The 19140-nt window shown below is 48.0% G+C and overlaps 1 non-coding gene across 1 annotated transcript; it reads right to left on the minus strand.

Moving 5' to 3' along the window:
- Positions 1-16935: 16935 nt before the first annotated feature.
- Positions 16936-17157, minus strand: LOC116536303. Its single transcript, XR_004262567.1, has one exon. It is a non-coding gene; the product is annotated as a small nucleolar RNA U3 (small nucleolar RNA).
- Positions 17158-19140: the final 1983 nt, after the last annotated feature.

Raw genomic sequence — 19140 nt, forward strand, 5'->3', positions numbered from 1 at the left:
TAGTACACATTCAAAAATAATAAATATATTTATAAACGAATAATTATTAAATAGAAAAATGGAAAGTTATCAAAAGTGTGTATCTATGAGAGGGGTGTGACTTTTTTATCCTTCTTCATTCTTGTCTGGTTGGCCGACTGTTACTTTTTGCTAGAATGAGATGGAGTTCAGCATTAATTCTATTCCTATTATTCATATATATAAATGTTAGTGCTGAGAACACTTGTTCACATGAAGAAGTAAAAAAAAAAAAAATTGTCCGCGTGCGGTGGTTCAAACCTATAATCCCAGCACTTTGGGAGGCCAAGACTGGCTGATTACTTGAGGTCGGGAGTTCAAGACCAGCCTGACCAACATGGAAAAACCCCATCACTACTAAAAATACAAAATTAGCCAGGCATAGTGGTGCATGTCTGTAATCCCAGCTACTCGGGAGGCTGAGGCAGGAGAATCGCTTGAACCCAGGAGATGGAGGTTGCTGTGAGCCAAGATCGCGCCATTGCACTCCAGCCTGGGCAACAAGAGCTAAACTCTGTCTCAAAAAAAAAGAAAGATGGAAAGAGTTTTGTTATGGCACTGAAACTCAATCCCTTAAACACATTTCAAGGTATATACTAAGAATCACTTATCAAAAATTATGTTCGCCAATCTATATTAGCTTAGTTGGGTTGTCTTTCAGTTTTGAATTGGAAGCCACAATCATTAATCATTAGAGTCTTTCATTTTCTCAACTTCTGAGTCAATGTTTTGAATGGAGCATTCCTTTTATTTGTAGTGAGGAGATTTTCACAGCCAAATAGCAAGATCCTGCTAGTGGAAGATGAGTGGTGGGTGGGGAGAGGGGGTAAGAGCCAGGGCCTGGCCCCCAACAGCAGCTCTCTCCAGCTGATTAATTTTCGGAAAGTTGTTTCCAGGACACCTTCATATACATCTGGGGTACACATCCAGGTGGCATTGGATGGGGTTTAGATTTGCTCCGACAGGCAACAGAGCTTATTGGAAGCCGGTTTTACAGGGTGGAAAGTGTGTCTCTGTGTGTGTTTGTGTGTGTGTTCTGGGAGGCGGGCTCTGGGCTGGCTGAGTAGGGTAACTTAATGGAAACCTGTTGAGAGTGATTCCTCTTTCTGGTGCCAGATGGACCCAGGCAAGGAGAACCCCCTGGGACACCCAAGCAACCATCCAGGCCCAGGTGATGAAAACACACCCTGGCATGTGATTGCAGAGAGCTAAAGGAGGCAGCCACGTGGAGCCACATTCCACAGGGGCAGCCAGGACGTGGACCTGGCTATCAAGAGAAGCCAAGTCACTCCAAATTGGGATAAGCAATGTCCAGAAATATTCCAGTGCTACAGCCCAGGAGGAAAGCAGGCAAAAGGGGCCTGCTTGGGGGAATGCAATAAATTCTGGCTTTGCTTATTTTCAATTGCACAAATAATATATACTAATTATAAAATATATGGTTACAGACACGCTGTGTTAGTCAACTATCATGCCAGTGCTGCTTAACAAACCACCCAAAACGTAATGGCTTAAATAGCAAGCCTGTGTTTTCCTTTCTCTTTTTTCTTTCTTTTTTTTTGAAGTGGAGTCTTGCTCTGTCATCCAGGCTGGAGTGCAGTGGCACGATCTCGGGTCACTGCAACCTCCACCTCCCAGGTTCAAGCAGTTCTCAGCCTCCTGAGTAGCTGGGATTACGGGCATGCACCACCACACCCGGCTAATTTTTGTACTTTTAGTAGAAACGGGTTTCACCATGTTGGTCAGGCTGGTCTCTAACTCCAGACCTCGTGATACGCAACCCATCTCAGCCTCCCAAAGTGCTGGGATTACAGGCATAAGCCACCACATCCAGCCTTGTTTTTTTTTTGTTAACTACAGTGTTTCGCTCTTGTTACCCAGGCTGGAGTGCAATGGCGTGATCTCGGCTCACCGCAACCTCCGCCTCCTGGGTTCAGGCAATTCTCCTGCCTCAACCTCCTGAGTAGCTGGGATTACAGGCACGCGCCACCATGCCCAGCTAATTTTTTGTAGTTTTAGTAGAGACGGGGTTTCACCGTGTTGACCAGGATGGTCTCGATCTCTTGACCTCGTGATCCACCCGCCTCGGCCTCCCAAAGTGCTGGGATTACAGGCTTGAGCCACCGCGCCCGGCTGCCTTTTTTTTTAAAAATACAGCTTTACTGACATATAATTCACATACCATAGCACATAATTCACCCATTATAAGTGTACAATTAAATGAGTTTGGTATATTATATATTTTTTAAATTGTGGTAAATACATGTAACATAAAATTTATCACTTTAACCTTTTTTTTTTTTTTTTTTTTTTGAGACAGGCTCTTGCTCTATCACCCAGGCTAGAATGCAGTGGTGTGATCACAGCTCACTGCAACTTCCACCTCCCCAGAGCTGGTGACCCTCTTACCTCAGCCTCCCAAGTAGCTGGAACCACATGTGAGGGATAAAAGACTACACAGTGGGTACACTCCTTGGGTGATGGGTGCACCAAAATCTCAGAAATCACCACTAAAGAACTTATTCATGTAACCAAAAACCACCTGTACTCTCCAAAGATATTGAAATAAAAACATTTTTTAAATGGTTAAAATGGGCTGGGCACCGTAGCTCACATCTGTAATCTCGGCACTTTGGGAGGCTGAAGCGGGCAAAAATGGCTTGAGTTTAGGAGTTCAAGATCAGCCTAGGCAACATGGCAAAAGTCTATCTCTGCAAAAAATACAAAAATTAACCAGATGTGGTGGCATGCACCGCAAACTCCAGCTCCCAGGTTCAAGCGATTCTCCTGCCTCAGCCTACCCAGTAGCTGGGATTACAGGCACGATGGCACGTGGATAGGCAGAGGTTGCAGTGACCCGAGATTTTGCCATTGCACTCCACCCTGGGCAACAAGAGTGAAACTCTGTCTCAAAAAAAACCCAGTAAGCTGGACCTCTTTCATTGCCAATACATAGATATCTTCCCTGTTCTTAGTAACTTCAGTAGTGTCTCTGAGTAGACTCCTCTCTGAACACAGATACACACAGAGAGAAGATAAGGAGACCCTGAAAGAAGATGGCCATCTACAAGCCACGGAGAGAGAACACAGAAGAAATCAACCCTGTCAACACCTTTACCCTGGTCCAGCATCGCGCGGGAATACATTTCTGTTGTTGAAGCCACCTGGGCTGTAGCATTTTTGTTATGTTAGCCCTAGCAGCCCTAGATCTTCTCATTCTAGAACATCTCATTCTTCCCAATTAGTAACAAACACTACAGTGAACATCTTATCATTGTATTTGGTAACAAACATCTGAGGAGCTTGTGGACAGCCAAAATATCTGTGCTGGCCTGGAGTCAGCAGGTTTGCTGTTTCACCCCAGGGAACCTAGAGGAATTTTTCATCTCCCTGAAGGTGAGGACCAGAAGACCCAAGAATGAGCCAGGGCAATCGCCACAGTCAGAAGACAGGGCTTTTCTTTTCTTTTTTTCTTTTCTTTTTCTAGATGAGCCTTGCTCAGTTGCCAGGCTGGAGTGCAGTGGCGTGATCTCAGCTCACTGCAACCTCTGCCTCCTGAGTCCCAGCGATTCTCCTCACTCAGCTTCCTGAGTAGCTGGGATTACAGGCACCCACCACCACACTCAGCTAATTTTTTGTGTTTTTAATAGAGACGGGTTTCACCATATTGCCCAGGCTAGTCTCGAACTCCTGACCTCATGATACACCCACCTCGGCCTCCCAAAGTGCTGGGAGCACAGGCGTGAGCCACTGCGACTGGCCGGTTTTTCTTTTCACTCCTGGCCTCTTCCTGCATGTCTGTCCCACCCATCCACAGATACTGCCTCCATCTGCTTGGCAGGGGTCACAGCCGGACAATGGAATGCCCCTGGCCTGGCCACAGCCGCAGTCCGGCTTTCCTGAAACAGTTCTCTGCAGGGGCTGCTCCAGCTGGAGGGACGTCAGGGTGAGTTGGCTCCAGAATCCGTGCACACAATGACACCCTAGTCCTTTCCAATTCTCTCTGCTTAATATAAAAATAATAAAGATAGAGCGGGAGTTGGGGGGGGAGCTGGGTGAGGGGAAGGTTGTCCGGGCAGGAGGAAGGGCCGATGGGCTTCAGGTCCCCGGTGGTGCTTTGGGAAGCAGAGAAGGTTTCCAGGCTCTGGTCTTTCCCCCCACCCCCGCAGGCCTTGGTGACGTGGCAGGACTTGGCGGAAAGCCCAAGTGTCTCAGCTCATCATTCTGGCTTTGACGAGCCAGCTGGGCAAGCCGAGGGAGGCCCAGGGAGCCCGGATATAGGGAGTGGGGAGCAGGGTTTTCTCCAGATGTGCCCTGGGGGAAGCAGCCAGCAGTTCTTTTGTCATCTGTGCAGGGGAGCGGAAGGCCATGGTCCTCCCAGCTCAATTTCCTACTCAACAAGTGGCGGTTGAGGTGTGAGTCAGCCTGTTGCTGTTGGACGCCCATCGCTCCGCGCAGTGCTGACAGAGCACCCAGAAGAAGAAGGAAGGTCTCACCCCTGCAGCCCCAGATGTTCTCAGAGAGGCTCATTGTCCCCACACTGTGGCCAGAGGGAGCCGTCACAGATGCTAACGCGTCCAACAGCTCGGAAGCTCCCACTGCCCATGACATAGAAGCCAGGGTGCCCGCGTGCCCCTGCGGACTGACCTCCCAGCCCATCTCTTCCCACTCCTCCCCCAACCCAGCTCCACGGACACCCCATTCCTCCACCCCGCCCACTGGGCTGATGACCGTCCTGCAGCTCTTCCCTGTGGCCACAGAGAGGCCTCCTGAGCTGGCTCCCTGCTGCTCACCCTCCCAGCCCTGGACTCCCCGGACCTTAGGCTTGTCACCGTGCTGTGCCGTGATTTCTCAGTTGCTGTAGTTCCCACCGGATCACAGGCACTGGGCACGTAGCAGGGGCCGCACGGGACCCCCTGGGCGGAGCCTACGGGGCCCTCGAGCATTTGCGTGTTTGATGACTGCCAGCGACATTTCCCACCCTGCACTCTCATGGCTTGCCTTTTCTTGAGGGCAGGGACTGTTGTTGATTCATTTCTGCATCCCCAGGTTTTCGTCTGATCAAAGACTTATTTTCTAGTTCCAAAGGCGTGCAGGCTCTGATTTCTGTAACTGAGTAAACGTTTCCATGGACTGGCCCAGAACCGACTCTAAGTCCATCGCCCTCTCTCCGTATACTGTACTTGGTGGGGAGACAGTGAAGCCCCTAGGCAGAGGAGAGGAAAGGGTTACAGGGCTCACCTCCCAGGGCCCTCCCACTCTGCTCCTACTGACCAATGAGACAAGTGGTGGGTGTGGTCCCAGCAGCCCAGGGGCCCCAAGGAACCTTGAGCCTGCTCCTTCCAAGTTCAGGCCTGGAATAACACAGTGTTTCTGCCCACAGTTCCAACAGGTATAATAGCAACGGGGTCACAGTGTGTGTCCCCGTCACCTCAGGCTGTGTTAGGACACAGAGTCATGAGGCCCCCTCCTTCACAGGGTTACTGGGTCTCATGGTTCTTATCTGCAGGGGCCAGGTACCCAGGGACTGGGCTGTCTGAGCACCAAGCCTTTCAAATCATATCACGAAAATCTACCCCCAGCCTGTATCTCAAACATAGAGTTTGTGCCTGAAATTGCACAATTGTATTGTGGCAGTTGCATCATCTGGCTCATAGTTTAAGGCTGAGAGCCTTCGCTACTTTAGATGACAGTTCAATGGCCCAAGAGAGAAAGTCTGATTACAAAGTGGCATTTACTGGGAGGGCCAGGTCCCCAAAAGGGATTGATCTGGGGGTCCCAGAACCAAGACTCCAGCAACCCCCACATACATGCACAGTAGGCACTCGCCGAGTGTGAAATACATGCATGATATAAGATTATAAGTGAATGCATGAAGTAAGTCTGGGCATTGTAGCTTGCACCTGTAATCCCAGCACTTTGGGAGGCTGAGGCGGGCAAAGCTGAGCTTAGGAGTTCAAGGTCAGCTTTCTTTAGAAAGAAAGAATGAAAAAAAGAAAAAAAAAAACAAGATCACCCTAGGCAACATGGCAAAAAACTGTCTCTGCATAAAATGCAAAAATTAACGGAGTGTGGTGGCATGTACATGTGGTCCCAGCTTCTTGGAAGGCTGAGGTGGGAGGATCACTAGATCTGGGGAGGTGGAAGTTGCAGTGAGCTGTGATCACACCACTGCACTCCAGCCTGGGTGACAGAGCAAGACCCTGTCTCAAAAAGAAAAAAAAAGCTTAAAGTGACAAATTTTATGTTACATATATTTACCATAATTTTAAAAATATATAATATACCCAAGCCCATTTAATTGTACACTTGAAATTATATGGTATGTGAATTACATGTCAGTAAAGCTGTTTAAAAAAAAGAAGCCTGGGTGTGGTGGCTCACGCCTATAATCCCAGCACTTTGGGAGATACAGGTGGGCGGATCACGAGGTCAATGTCTTGAAATTCTCAATCATTTGATCACTGAACTTGGATTTCATACGTGAGGCCTGATGCTGGTGTGAGAAGAAGGATAAGTGAACTTGGGCATCTAGAGTCCCTTGCTGACCCATCACCATATAGCATTCACACTGTACTGTGAGCACTTAATTTCGGAGGACCCACGAGGCGTGGGAGGTCAGGGAGACTTGAAGTGAGTGCAAGGTAAGTGTCCTACCTCTGACTCAATGGGGGTGATAAAGCTGAGAAGCCACACTCTGTTCAAACCACAATTGCCTAAATGCAGCAAAAAGGCAATGGTGTTCTAAGAAACATGAATGACCAAGGAATTTGACCATATGCTTGCTTACTAGTGTTGTTTCCACACACTGACCAACTGTAATCCCAGAACTTTGGGAGGCCACGTGTAACCAGGTTACACTCAAAATGATGACACAGAAGGACCAAGAAAGATAAGGCAGCCAAATGCAATGGCTCACACCTGTAATCCCAGCACTTTGGGAGGCTGTGGGTGGATCACCTGAGTTTAGGAGTTCGAGACCAGCCTGACCAACGTAGTGAAACCCCATCTCTACTAAAAATACAAAAATTAGCCAGGCATAGTGGTCCGTGCCTGTAATCCCAGCTACTTGGGAGGCTGAGGAAGGAGAATCACTTGAATCCAGGAGGCGGAGGTTGCAGTGAGCTTGGGTCGCCCCACTGCACTCCAGCTTGGGCGACAGAACAAGACTCCGTCTCAAAAAAAAAGAAGACGAGGCAACTCACAGTTTCTTTTCTGTTCTGCCTTTCTTACTCATCAGTAAGCCAAAGGTAGAGAGTGTTGGTAGAATGTGTTCGTAACAAGAAATGAAATAAAAACAGTTTAGTTCGTTTTGTGCAGCATTTCTACTTTCTGGTCAGAATGAAATACATATGCATGTACAAACAAAATATGGGTTGTGTAATCTCAATAATTTCACGTACAAGTTAAATACTCTCATATTTGCATTTAAAATGTTACTGCACAATGTAAACATGAATGCTAACAATCTCTTTTTTTTTTTTTCATTTTCTGAGACGGAATCTTGCTCTGTTGCCAGGCCGGAGTGCAGTGGCACGATCTCAGTTCACTGCAACCTCCAGCTCCTGGGTTCAAGCAATTCTCATGCCTCAGCCTTCTGAGTAGCTGGGATTACAGGCATGCACCACCATGCCCAGCTAATTTTTTGTATTTTTAGTAGAGACAGGGTTTCACTAGGTCAGGCTGGTCCCGAACTTTTGACCTCAAGTGATATGCCAGCCTCAGCCTTCCAAAGTGTTGGGATTACATAAACCACCGAACCTGGCCTGCTAATAATCTTAATTGTTAAGTTTTCTTTACTTAAAACATCAAGAGCAAATAAGAAAAACACTACAAGAAGTCAAGAGAAAGATTGCAGAAGGGAAAACCTAGAGAAAGATTGCAGAAGAAAGGGAAAACCTATCTGTTTTAGTACTTTTCATAGCATTTTTTTTCTGTTGTTTTGAGCAAAGGGCCCCACATTTTCATTTTGCATTGGGCCTTGAAAATTATGCAGCCAGTCCTGCTATGACCAGCGACGCATGTTATCATTTTTTTTATTAATTTTTTTTCAAGCCAGAGTCTAGTTGTCACCTAGGATGGAGTGCCGTGGTGAACTGTTCACTGCAACCTCCACCTCCCCAGTTCAAGCAATTCTTCTGCCTCAGCCTCCCAAGTAGCTGAGCTTACAGGTGCCCGCCACCACGCCCAGCTAAATTTTTTGTATTTTTAGTAGAGACGAGGTTTCATCATGTTGGTCAGGCTCGTCTCGAACTCCTGACCTTGTGATCCACGAGCCTTGGCCTTTCAAAGTGCTGGGATTACAGGCATGAACCACCGTGCCCAGCCTCTATCATTTCTTTTTTTTTTTTTTTTTTTTTTTTCAGACGGAGTTTCGCTCTTGTTACCCAGGCTGGAGTGCAATGGCGCGATCTCGGCTCACCGCAACCTCCGCCTCCCGAGTTCAGGCAATTCTCCTGCCCCAGCCTCCTGAGTCGCTGGGATTACAGGCACGCGCCACCATGCCCAGCTAATTTTTTGTAGTTTTAGTAGAGACGGGGTTTCACCATGTTGACCAGGATGGTCTCGATCTCTTGACCTCGTGATCCACCCGCCTTGGCCTCCCACAGTGCTGGGATTACAGGCTTGAGCCACCGCGCCCGGCCTATCATTTCTTAAAGTTATGCATGAGCAAAGACGTGGAGCGACTGAAATTGCTGCTGGGGTTACACAATGGTCCAGGCACCTCAGCAAGAACTTTGGCAGTTTCTCACCAAGTTATGCAGACATCTGTCATAAGACGCGGCAATCTCATGTCCAGGTATTGACCTAAGTGAAATAAAAACATATTTGTACAAAAGCCTGTATGTAAATATTTATAGTGGCTTTAGTCATAAACGCCCCAAATTAGAAACAGCCCAACATCCTTCAGCTGGGAAGTAGATAAACAAACTGTGTTAAATCCATGCAATAAAATGCTACGTAGCAATAAAAAGCAGCTAGCTACCAACACATGCCACAGTGTGGACGAATCCCAAGTGAGTTATGCTAAGACAAAGAAGTGGAACTCAAAAGGCTTATACTATATGGTTCCATTTATAGGTCTTTCTGGGACAGGCAGAATTTTAGGGACAGAAACACATCAGTTCTTGCCAGGGGTTGGGGTAGGGGAAATAGTGACTATAAAAGAGCAGGGGAAATTTTTTGCACTGATGGGAAATATTCTTTATCTTTTTTTTTTTTTTAATGAGATGAGTCTTGCTGTGTTGCCCAGGCTGGAGTACAGTGGCATGATCTCGGCTCATTGTAACCTCCACCTCCCAGGTTCAAGAGATTCTCCTGCCTCAGCCTCCCCAGTAGCTGGAATTACAGGCACCCACCGCCATGCCCAGCTAATTTCTGTATTTTTAGTAGAGACAGGGTTTTGCCATCTCGGCCAGACTGGCCTCGAACTCCCGACCTCAGGTGATCCCGCCTGCCTCAGCCTCCCACAGTGCTGGGATTACAGGCATGAGCTACCATGCCCTGCCATATTCTGTATCTTGATCGTGATAATGGTTACATGACTGTGTTTCTCAAAACTTAGAGAGCTGTACACTAATGAGGGTACATTTTATTGCATGTAAGTTATACTTTGATTTTTTAAGCTTCCGTAATGTCCTAGCCAAACCATCAGAGGTCCCATGGTTTTTGTGCATTTCGGAAATCCTGAGCAATGGAATGGGAGCTCTGAAGTAGGAAACCTGAGAGGGCAAAGGCGTTGGCAGCTGTGGCTCCCTGGGAACGAAGCCGTGTTTCTGCCGGATGCTGAAGATGGAATCACAGAGGATGACCCTGCAGAGATGCCGCCCATGAAAAACAACTGTAAGGTTGGGCTCAGTGGCTCATGCCTGTAATCCCAGCACTTTGGGAGGCCAAGGTGGGAGGATCACTTGAGGTGAGCAGTTCGAGACCAGCCTGGCCAACGTGGTGAAACCCCGTCTCTACTAAAAATACAAAAATTAGCTGTGTGTGGTGGCAGGTGCCTGTAATCCCAGTTACTCAAGAGGCTGAGGCAGGAGAATCGCTTGACCCTGGGAGGTAGAAGCTTCAGTGAGCCGAGATCGTGGACACTCCAGCCTGGGCAACAGAGCAAGACTCTGTCTCAAAAATAAATAAATAAAAAGCAACTGTAAAGAACCTGTGGATGGGGGAGTGGGGTCTAGGGTGCCCGCTGGACACCCTGGTCTGTTCCGGCTGCCACCCGCTGCCCTTGTCCGCCAGCAGAGGCCAGCGCTGCAGGGCTCCTTGGCCTAGCTTTGCTGAGCTGATTTTAGGCAGAATTGATTGATTGGTGTTGACAGGGAGCTATTTACCCGTCTAATTAATTATGCCAACTAATTTTCAACTTAATTGCACTTCTCGGGTCATTGGGTAAAGAGACTGTATGATTTTCATGCTGCTGCAAGCCTTGATGGGGAGGTGGCAGGGAAAGGGTGGTAGCTGCCCCTGAAGGTCAAACAGCCACCCTGTTCCTCCAGGTCCCTGTGTCCCTGACCTGACTCCTGCCCCGTGGACAAGCTCTGAAATCCTATTTGTGTGCATTCTATCCGAGTGAGCTGGCCTGTGACTCAGGAGCTGTTTGCCGTCTATTCACCTAACGATCACTGACTCGGTGCCTTCGACATGCCAGCCCCAAACTGGGATAGGCACTCAGAGTTCCAAGAAGTGAAGTCATACCTGACCCCATCCCCACCCCAAATTGCTCACAGTGTAAAGGAGATTCCCGCTTCAATCAGCAGTCACAGACAAACTGAATCCAGGCTCTGCCATGGAGCCCTTAAGGACTTTACTTAACCGCCCCGTGCCTCAGTTTCCTCATCTAGAAAAACATTACCGGGCTGTGCCAGGATGAGGAGTGTATGTGACAGGACTATCTGTCCCTGCTGCTGCCCTCTCGACCCACCGCACCCGTTGTCTTGTAGATGGTCCCATGTTCCGGAGTTTTCTGATTGTTTCCTTCTCATGGGATGACCTAAAAAACATTTTTTTAATCAAAAGCTTACTCAAACAGTGCAAAACCACTACTTTCTCCTCCTCCTCTTACTTCTTTTTCTTCTTCTTCTTCTTCTTGAGACAGGGTCTTGCTTCTTTTTTTTTTTTTTTTTTTTTTGAGACAGGGTCTCATTCTGCTGTCCAGGCTGGAGGGCGGTGGTGTGATCATGGCTCTCTGCAGCCTCGCCCTCCATGACTCAAGCAATCCTGCCACTTCAACCTCCCAAGTTGCTGGGACTACAGGCCCATGCACCTCTACACCTGGTTAATTTTTTAAAAAAATTTGTAGAGACAGGGGTCTCACTATATTACCAGGCTGGCCTTGAACCCCTGGCTCAAGCAGTCCTCCCGCCTCAGCCTCCCAAAGTGTTGGGATTACACATATGAGCCACTTCGTCCAGCCATTTCCTTTCTTTTGAACCACTGAGAGAGAGCTGCCAACAGAATGTGCCAACATCCCTATTATTTTTTGTGTGTTTCCTATAAGCTAGGATCCTCTTCTACAAACTACAGTTCAACCATCAAAATTGGGAAATCAACAGTGATAAATTGCTGCCATTTAATCCTCAGGTCCCACGCAAGTTCTGCCAACTGTTCCAATATGTCTTTCATAGCAAAAGAATCCAGTGAAGAATCACGTGTTGCGTTTAGTTATCAGAGTGCTTTAGTCTCCTTCAGTATGGAGGTCCCCAGACCTCCCTAAGACAATGGCTTTGAGAGTTCCTAGATGAGAGGGCTGTTACTTTGTAGGCTGTCCTCCCATGCGGCTCTGTCTGATATTTCCTTGTGATTCGATTCTGGTCATGTATCTTTCCCAGGAACATCACAGAAGTGGTCCTGTCATCTTATTGCATCCTCTCGGGTGGCTCAAGATTTCAATTTGTCCCTTTTTTGATGAGGGTCACTCTGATCACTTGATTAGGGTGGTGTCTGATAAGTGTCTGTGTTGTAAAGTTTCTTGTTCCCCTTTGTAATTATTAAGTATTTTATGGAGAGTTTGTTTTTATTTTATTCTTATTATTATTATTTTGAGATGGAGTCTAGCTCCATCGCCAGGCTGGAGAGCAGTGGCTCGATCTCAGCTCACTGCAATCTCCACCTCTCGGGTTCAAGGGATTCTCCTGCCTCAGCCTCCTGAGTAGATGGGACTACAGGCGCACGCCCAGATAATTTTTTGTATTTTTAGTAAACATGGGGTTTCACCATGTTGGCCAGGATGGTCTCAATCTCCCGACCTCATGATCTGCCCACCTCAGCCTCCCAAAGTGCTAGGCATACTGACATGAGCCACCGCATCCAGCCTATTTTATTTTTTTTAGACAGGGTCTCATTCTGTCGCCCAGACTGGAGTGTCTTGTATGAACATGGCTCACTAAAACCTGGACCTCCTGGGCTCAAGCAATCCTCCCACCCCAGCCTCCCAAGTAGCTGAGGCTACAGGTGCGCACTACCACACTGATTTTTTTTTTTTTAAGAGTCAGGGTCTTGCCATATTGCTCAGGCTGGTCTGGAACTCCTGAGCTCAAGCAATCCACCCACCTTGGCCTCCCCAAATTCTGAGATTACAGGTGTAAGCCACCAGGCCCTGTTGGGAATTTATTTGAAACTATTTAACTATCCCATTCCTTCTCAAGCTTTCAAAATATGTATTTAATATAGTAGTCTGGTTTTGTGGTTTCCTACTTTATTTCATGCATTATAATCCTTTATGACCATGATTTTCATGCTCAGGCTGTCCCAGGCAAGCGAGTGGGAGCCCATTCAAGTTGGCTTCTGTGTCTTTTGACAATGTCCTCATCACTCGTTGAGCTCTTTCCTGCTTTCTGGCATGAGATGCTCCATGATCACTTTGTACTTTGTCTGCCCTGGACTTGAAATTGGCCATTTCTCCAAGAAGCCCTGGGCACTAGGCACACACATTGCAGTCTGAGCATCGCTGTCAGCAGACAGAATAGGAGAATTGGTATGTTCATATATATTTACAAAATATATATGAACATACCAATTATCCTGTTTATATATATATTTTTATAAATAGATTTATTTATTTATTATTTTTATAAATATTTATTTATTATTTTATTTATTATTTTATTATTTTTATAAATATATATATTTACAGAATTTGTTTTCTATATTTATAAATATCCTTTTCATTTATAATATATATTATATATTAAGATTTTTAAAATCTAAGTTTTTCTATCTCTATCGAAAGCTGTGAGTTCAAATCAGTACCTCCAATTCATATCTAACAGGTTCGTTTCAGTTCCCCCTTTCTCTGACAGTAAGAAACCGGGTTTCCCTTACCATTAACCTGCTTATTTGATCGATGCTCCTGCATGTAACCAATCTCCCATCTACCCCCACCTCCTCCGGCTAGAGCTCTGACACCCCTTACTGGCAGCCCCCTGCCCACATGGATGCCCTCCTTGCCCTGTTGGGGCTTCCACTGGCCCTTGTGAGGACACACCCTCATGCCCTGTGCAGACATTCCTCACCCCTCAGCCCCCTGCACCTCCTCACCTGCCCTGGGCTCCCACACATGCTCTGAGCCACCAAGCCCATCACCACCTTTGACACCCACCTTGCTCTGATCCACCCAATGGCTTTAGGGCTGAATTGTTCAGGAAGAAAAGAGAGGGGAGGTGTAGAGCGAGGAAACATGTACACTTTTAATGACATGGAAAATACACTCCTCAGTAATGCTAAGCAAAAAAGAAGGTAAGATATCTAAAATTGCATGGAGAGTATAATAAGAACGATGTAGAAAGCTCAAAAAGAAACACTGGCACTCTCTATGCTGCAGAGCCAAGCAGAAACTGGACAAGGTTTGTCCACTGATCGCCCAGCGTAGCGCCCTTACCTCTCACACCCTCTGAGATTAGCGTTGTGCCTTATTTCCTTCATCCATGAAACGGAATGGTAATACTTACTCACAGGGTTGTTATGAGGGTGAAGTGAGTTAGCACATGAAAGGCACGTAGGATAGCACCGTGCACTCAAAGGGCGTGCTCCATAAATGTTAGCTGTTACTATAGGGATCAAGTTCAGTGAGGTCCTCTATGTTACCTTCCTGAGGTCACCTATCATAGGCACAGTCTGGGCACAGTTGTGCCCAACTCCAAAGTTTGTGTAAGCCTTTTTCCATTGCACTGCTCAAAGAATTAGAAGAAGCGGGAGTTGGGGCAATACACCCGTAATCAGGACAAGACTGCCTGAGACATGTTCTACAAGCGCCTTGCAGACCAGAGGAGGAGCAGTTATGGCCGCTTGGTCATTCACTAGGGGAGCTCCCTCGCAGAGGTCGGATTCAGGACAGATCTTGGACACTGGGAAAGATTTGAATAAACTGGCTGGGGGTGGTGGCTCATGCCTGTAATCCCAGCACTTTGGGAGGCCAAGGCCGGTGGATCACGAGGTCAAGAGATCGAGACCATCCTGGCCAACATGGCGAAACTCCGTCTCTACTAAAATGCAAACAATTAGCTGGGCGTGGTGGCAGACGCCTATAGTCCCAGCCACTGTTGGTGGGGAGAGCTGAGGCAGGGAATCACTTGAACTCGGGAGGGAGAGGTTGCAGTGAACCAAGACCGAGCCACTGCACTCCAGCCTGGTGACAGAGCAAGACTCGTCTCAAAAAAAAAAAAAAAAAAAAAAAAAACTGATTTAAATAAATTATGATGGTGGAGGACTGGGGGAACAGACTGAACAATGGCAGGGGACTGAGAGCCCCACAAAGTCACCTGCGAGGGTGTTCCTCCGCCTCAGCGCTGCGGGTGTTCTGGGCCAGGCAGCTCTGTACTGTGGGGGGCTTTCCTCTTGGAGGTAGCAGCACCCCTGGCTTATCCTCACTAATGCCAGTTAGCAACCCACCCCTCGCCCCAGAATGACAACCGAAAACTGCTACAGACCTTGCCCGCTGTCCCCTGGATGGGGGTCCAAAATCACCTCCAGCTGAGTGCCACTGTCCTAGGTAAATGGAATTTTCAGGAAGCCCTAGAGCCACTCATTTATCAACGGGAGCCTGGCTTCTTATCCTTTCTCTTATTGTTGGATGACCTTGTGAAGAGGAGACAACCCCACTTGAGATTGCCACAGGAAGGAAGAAGGGAAGCGAAGTCCTCCATAATCTGCAGTGCCTGTCACCGAGGGCTCCTTGATAAGAATTTCTCAAGGTAGGAATGTGCAGCTCAACAGCTGGCCAGACTTCCTAGTTCAGAAGTGCAATCTCAGGTGGGGAAGTTTATTATGACAGCCAGCAAGAATGAGGACATTTCACAGGGCTGGGCTGCAGAGGAGAGAGGAGAGACTAGGCTGATGACAATCACCAACCAGTTTGATGACTTTGAAAACAGTCACTTCCTCTTTCTGGGCTACAGTCTTCTCATCAGCAACTGAAGGGTCTGCAGTGCCTTCAACATTCCTTCAGGTGAGGACTTCTCTTTGATCCCTGCTATGGTTTCAATGTGTCTTCCAAAGTTCATGTGTTGGAAACTTAAAACCAGTGCAAAAGCGTTGGGAGGGGAGGCCTAATGAGAAGTGATTAGGCCATGAGTATTCTGACCTCATGGATAGATTCATGTCATTATCGTGGGAGTGGTTTGTTAAAATGAGTTCAGCCCCTTCTTTCTCTTTCTTCTGCCCTGCACTATGGGATGCACGGTCCAGAAGGTCTCACCAGATGCTGGCACCATGCTTTTGGACTTCCCAGACTCCAGAACCATGAGCCGAATAAATTTCTGTTTATTATAAATTACCCAGTCTGTGGCACCCTGTTAGAGCAGCATAAAGTGGACTAAGACAATCCCTATAAAGAGTGGCAAAAGGCCGGTCGCGGTGGCTCACGCCTGTAATCCCATCACTTTGGGAGGCTGAGGCGGGCGGATCACAAGGTCAAGAGTTCGAGACCAGCCTGACCCATAAGGTGAAACTCCGTCTCTACTAAGAAAAAAAAAAAAAAAAATTAGCCAGGAGTGGTGGTGAGTGCCTGTAGTCCCAGCTACTCAGGAGGCTGAGGCAGGAGAATCGCTTGAACCCAGGAGGCAGAGGTTGCAGTGAGCCAAGATTGCACTCCAGCCTAGGCAAAAAAGCAAAACTCTGTCTAAAAAAAAAGAAGGGTGGCAAAAGAATAGTTGCCACTCACTGGCAGAATCCTATGATCAACTAGTAATGTCTGCCAGAGATGGAGGATGAGTGGCACCAACATGTATGGTGTGTTTGCTGACTGCTCTACAGGAGTCAACCAGAATCTCCGGATCTGTGTGAGGACCAAGAGCTGGGGACAGAAGCAGCGCTCTAGAGGGGAACGTTCCATTCAGATTCCTTGTTTTGTTTTGTTTTAAAGAGCTGCTCTGTGAGAGGACAGGGAGAAAATTGACCCTACAGGTCACGGATACTCAGCTCAGCTCAGTCTCAGGGAGGCACTCCAGCATTTATTCATCCAAAAAAGAGAATTACATCCAGGTGAAAGGAGAACCCCAGAATACCCACCTACTTTTAAAATTCTCCCCTATGCATATTCGGGAACCAGTAAGAGGACTTGTAATGCTCTGTGAGTAGAAAGGGAAGGGGAAAAGGAAAGAAAAAAGTGAAGCTTGGAATGGTGGAAAGTACATGGGCTCTGCCATTTGCCAGCTGTGTGATCCTGGGCAAGTAACTCAACCTCTCTGAGCCTTGGTTTCCTCTTTGGTGAAATGAGGACTAATAATCCATTTCTCCCTCAGTACAGACAGCTAGCATGCAGTGAGCGCTCAGCGATGGCCAAGTAGAGGAGAAGCCAGGGTGGAATGAACATACGGGACCATTTTGTGCAGGGTCGCAGGCAGGCTCAAGACTTGGTACTTAGTTTAACAGGCAATGAGGAGCCGCTGACAACTTTTTAAAAAATTAACATAAATGGGAACCACTCAGACTGTGTCCTCTTCCTCTTCCCCTTCCAGAGGAGGAGAAGAACCGTCTTCAATGACATATGGCAGTTGCCAAATTGCCATGAAGCAATACCTAAAGCCACCTCATGCTCAGGAGAGAACGCTCACCCCCTCCTCGTGGTTCCCAGTGCTCTACACATTCAGAGAAACTTCTCTAGTAATGAACTCGGGGACCGGTCACTGAGAGTATAGTCTCCAGGGACAGCTTTGGAGCCATGGAGTGAAGCCGAGCAAATCCATGGACCACTGCCCCACCCCAAGGTCTATCTCGATAGACTGGGGACAGGACTTGGTGATGCAGATTCAGAGAATGGCCTGAGGAGGACACAGACCAGGCGGGGGAGGAGGGAAGACGGGAGGAGGATGTGGGAGAAGGGCTACGTCAATCTCCAGAAGCAAGAGTTGGCGAAAGGCAGAAGGGAGAGGCCATAGAGCCAAAGAGGCAGCGGGAGAGAGGGTTTATTGGGTTTGCCCTCTTCGACCCTCCAGGGATTGTAGGGAGAAAAAAATGGAATAACAAGAGGATTGCCCAGGATTGTGAATTGGATTCCTTCGACATTCCTCAAAAGAAAAAAGAGAGAGAGAGAAGAGATTCCTTTTATTTTATTTCATTTTTGAGACAGAGTTTCACTCTGTTGCCCAGGCTGGAGTGCAGTGGTACGATCTTGACTCACTGTAGCCTTGGCCTCCCAGATTCAGCCTCTGTCTCCCCAGTTTAAGTGATTCTCCTGCCTGAGCCTCTCAAGTAGCTGGGACTACAGGCACATACCACCAGGCTCAGTTAATTTTTGTATTTTTAGTAGAGACGCTGTTTCACCATGTTGGCCAGGCTGGTCTTGAACTCCTGACCTCAAGTGATCCACCTGCCTCAGCCTCCCAAGTGCTGGGATTACAGGTGTGAATCACTGCACTCGGCCATGCCTCACTTTAAAAAATACTGTGGTACTGCTGGGCTGAGCCACAAGGGCCACAGCTTCAGTAGGGTTACAGGTGCTCATAGCTGCTTTTCTCCAAAGAATGGCTATGCCACTGAGAGACATTCTTATCAGATCCTGGCTCTGAAGACCACACAATCTTGATTTCTTGGTGTCATCCCTGAGCAGATAGCATCAGGACCTTCCTTTCATTTCTTCATTCCTCACCACTCCCCAGCACTCTCTGCCGTAGCACCTGCCACTGCCTGAAGGCTTTCTCTGGCTTCAGGGCTGTGCTAGGTGAACTGGCCCTGGGAGCAGCCCTCAGCCAGCGATAACTAGGGCTCCTTAGATAAACTCGGCAGCTTTCTCACCCTTTGGGCAGAAAAACCTTGAGATGCATTTGGCACCATCACCCAGAGGTTCCCACAGGCTGGAACCTCCTGATGTCCCACAGATGTCCATGAACCCAGATGTCAACAACAGTGACCTGCTCATCAACTTCGCCTGGCCTGGCTTCCTTCCCTTCCCGTCTCTCTTCCCCACTCCTCTCTCTGTGCTTCTAGGAATGGCCTTCAGATTAACCACTTGTACTCAAATCCCAATCTCAGAGCCTGTTTCCAGCAGAGCCCAACCAAAAAGAGTCAGGGTTCTAGGCATTTCATCCCGTTGTCAGGCTGCAATCTAATCTGGAAAGAACACATGGCCACGCCCCTTGGAGTTTGTAGATTTCAAACCCATGTGCTGCTCCTCCTGCTCCAGTGCCAAGAAGCCACTGGTGCCCTGGGCTTCTGGGCTGAACACAGGCTTGGCTCCTTCTCCAGATGGTGTTCCAAGCAGCCACTTCCAGCGAAGCAGCGTTGGCCCGAAAACTAGAACCTCTTTGTGGTCTCTGCAAACAAGACAATGACAAATACATGAGTAGGGACGGAAAAGAGGAGATCCTTTATAGGGCAGGGAGGGGTGGGCACTTGGGTGTGACCAAGGAAAGGTGTGCCTGGTTCACAGCTCTCCCTGGCTGGTGTCCAGCTCCCCTCCTCTCACAGGGGGAATGGGGCATCTCAGGGATGGCCTCTTTCCCCCATAGGGGAAACAGCACTCGTTGTCTTTGAAACAGCAACAGCGTGGGAACCGAGGCGTCCAGGAGGGGCGCAGAGGCAGGCAGGCTTCCTTTGGGCCCATCCTGCAGCTGGTGGGGAGGCTCCCTGCCTGGTAACGAAGGCCTGAGGGTGAGTTGTGAAACCCAGCAGGAAAGCTGGCTCACC

This window comes from Sapajus apella, unplaced genomic scaffold (genome assembly GCF_009761245.1).
Source record: "Sapajus apella isolate SASKATOON/1434 unplaced genomic scaffold, GSC_monkey_1.0 scaffold3, whole genome shotgun sequence".
NCBI lineage: Eukaryota > Metazoa > Chordata > Mammalia > Primates > Cebidae > Sapajus > Sapajus apella.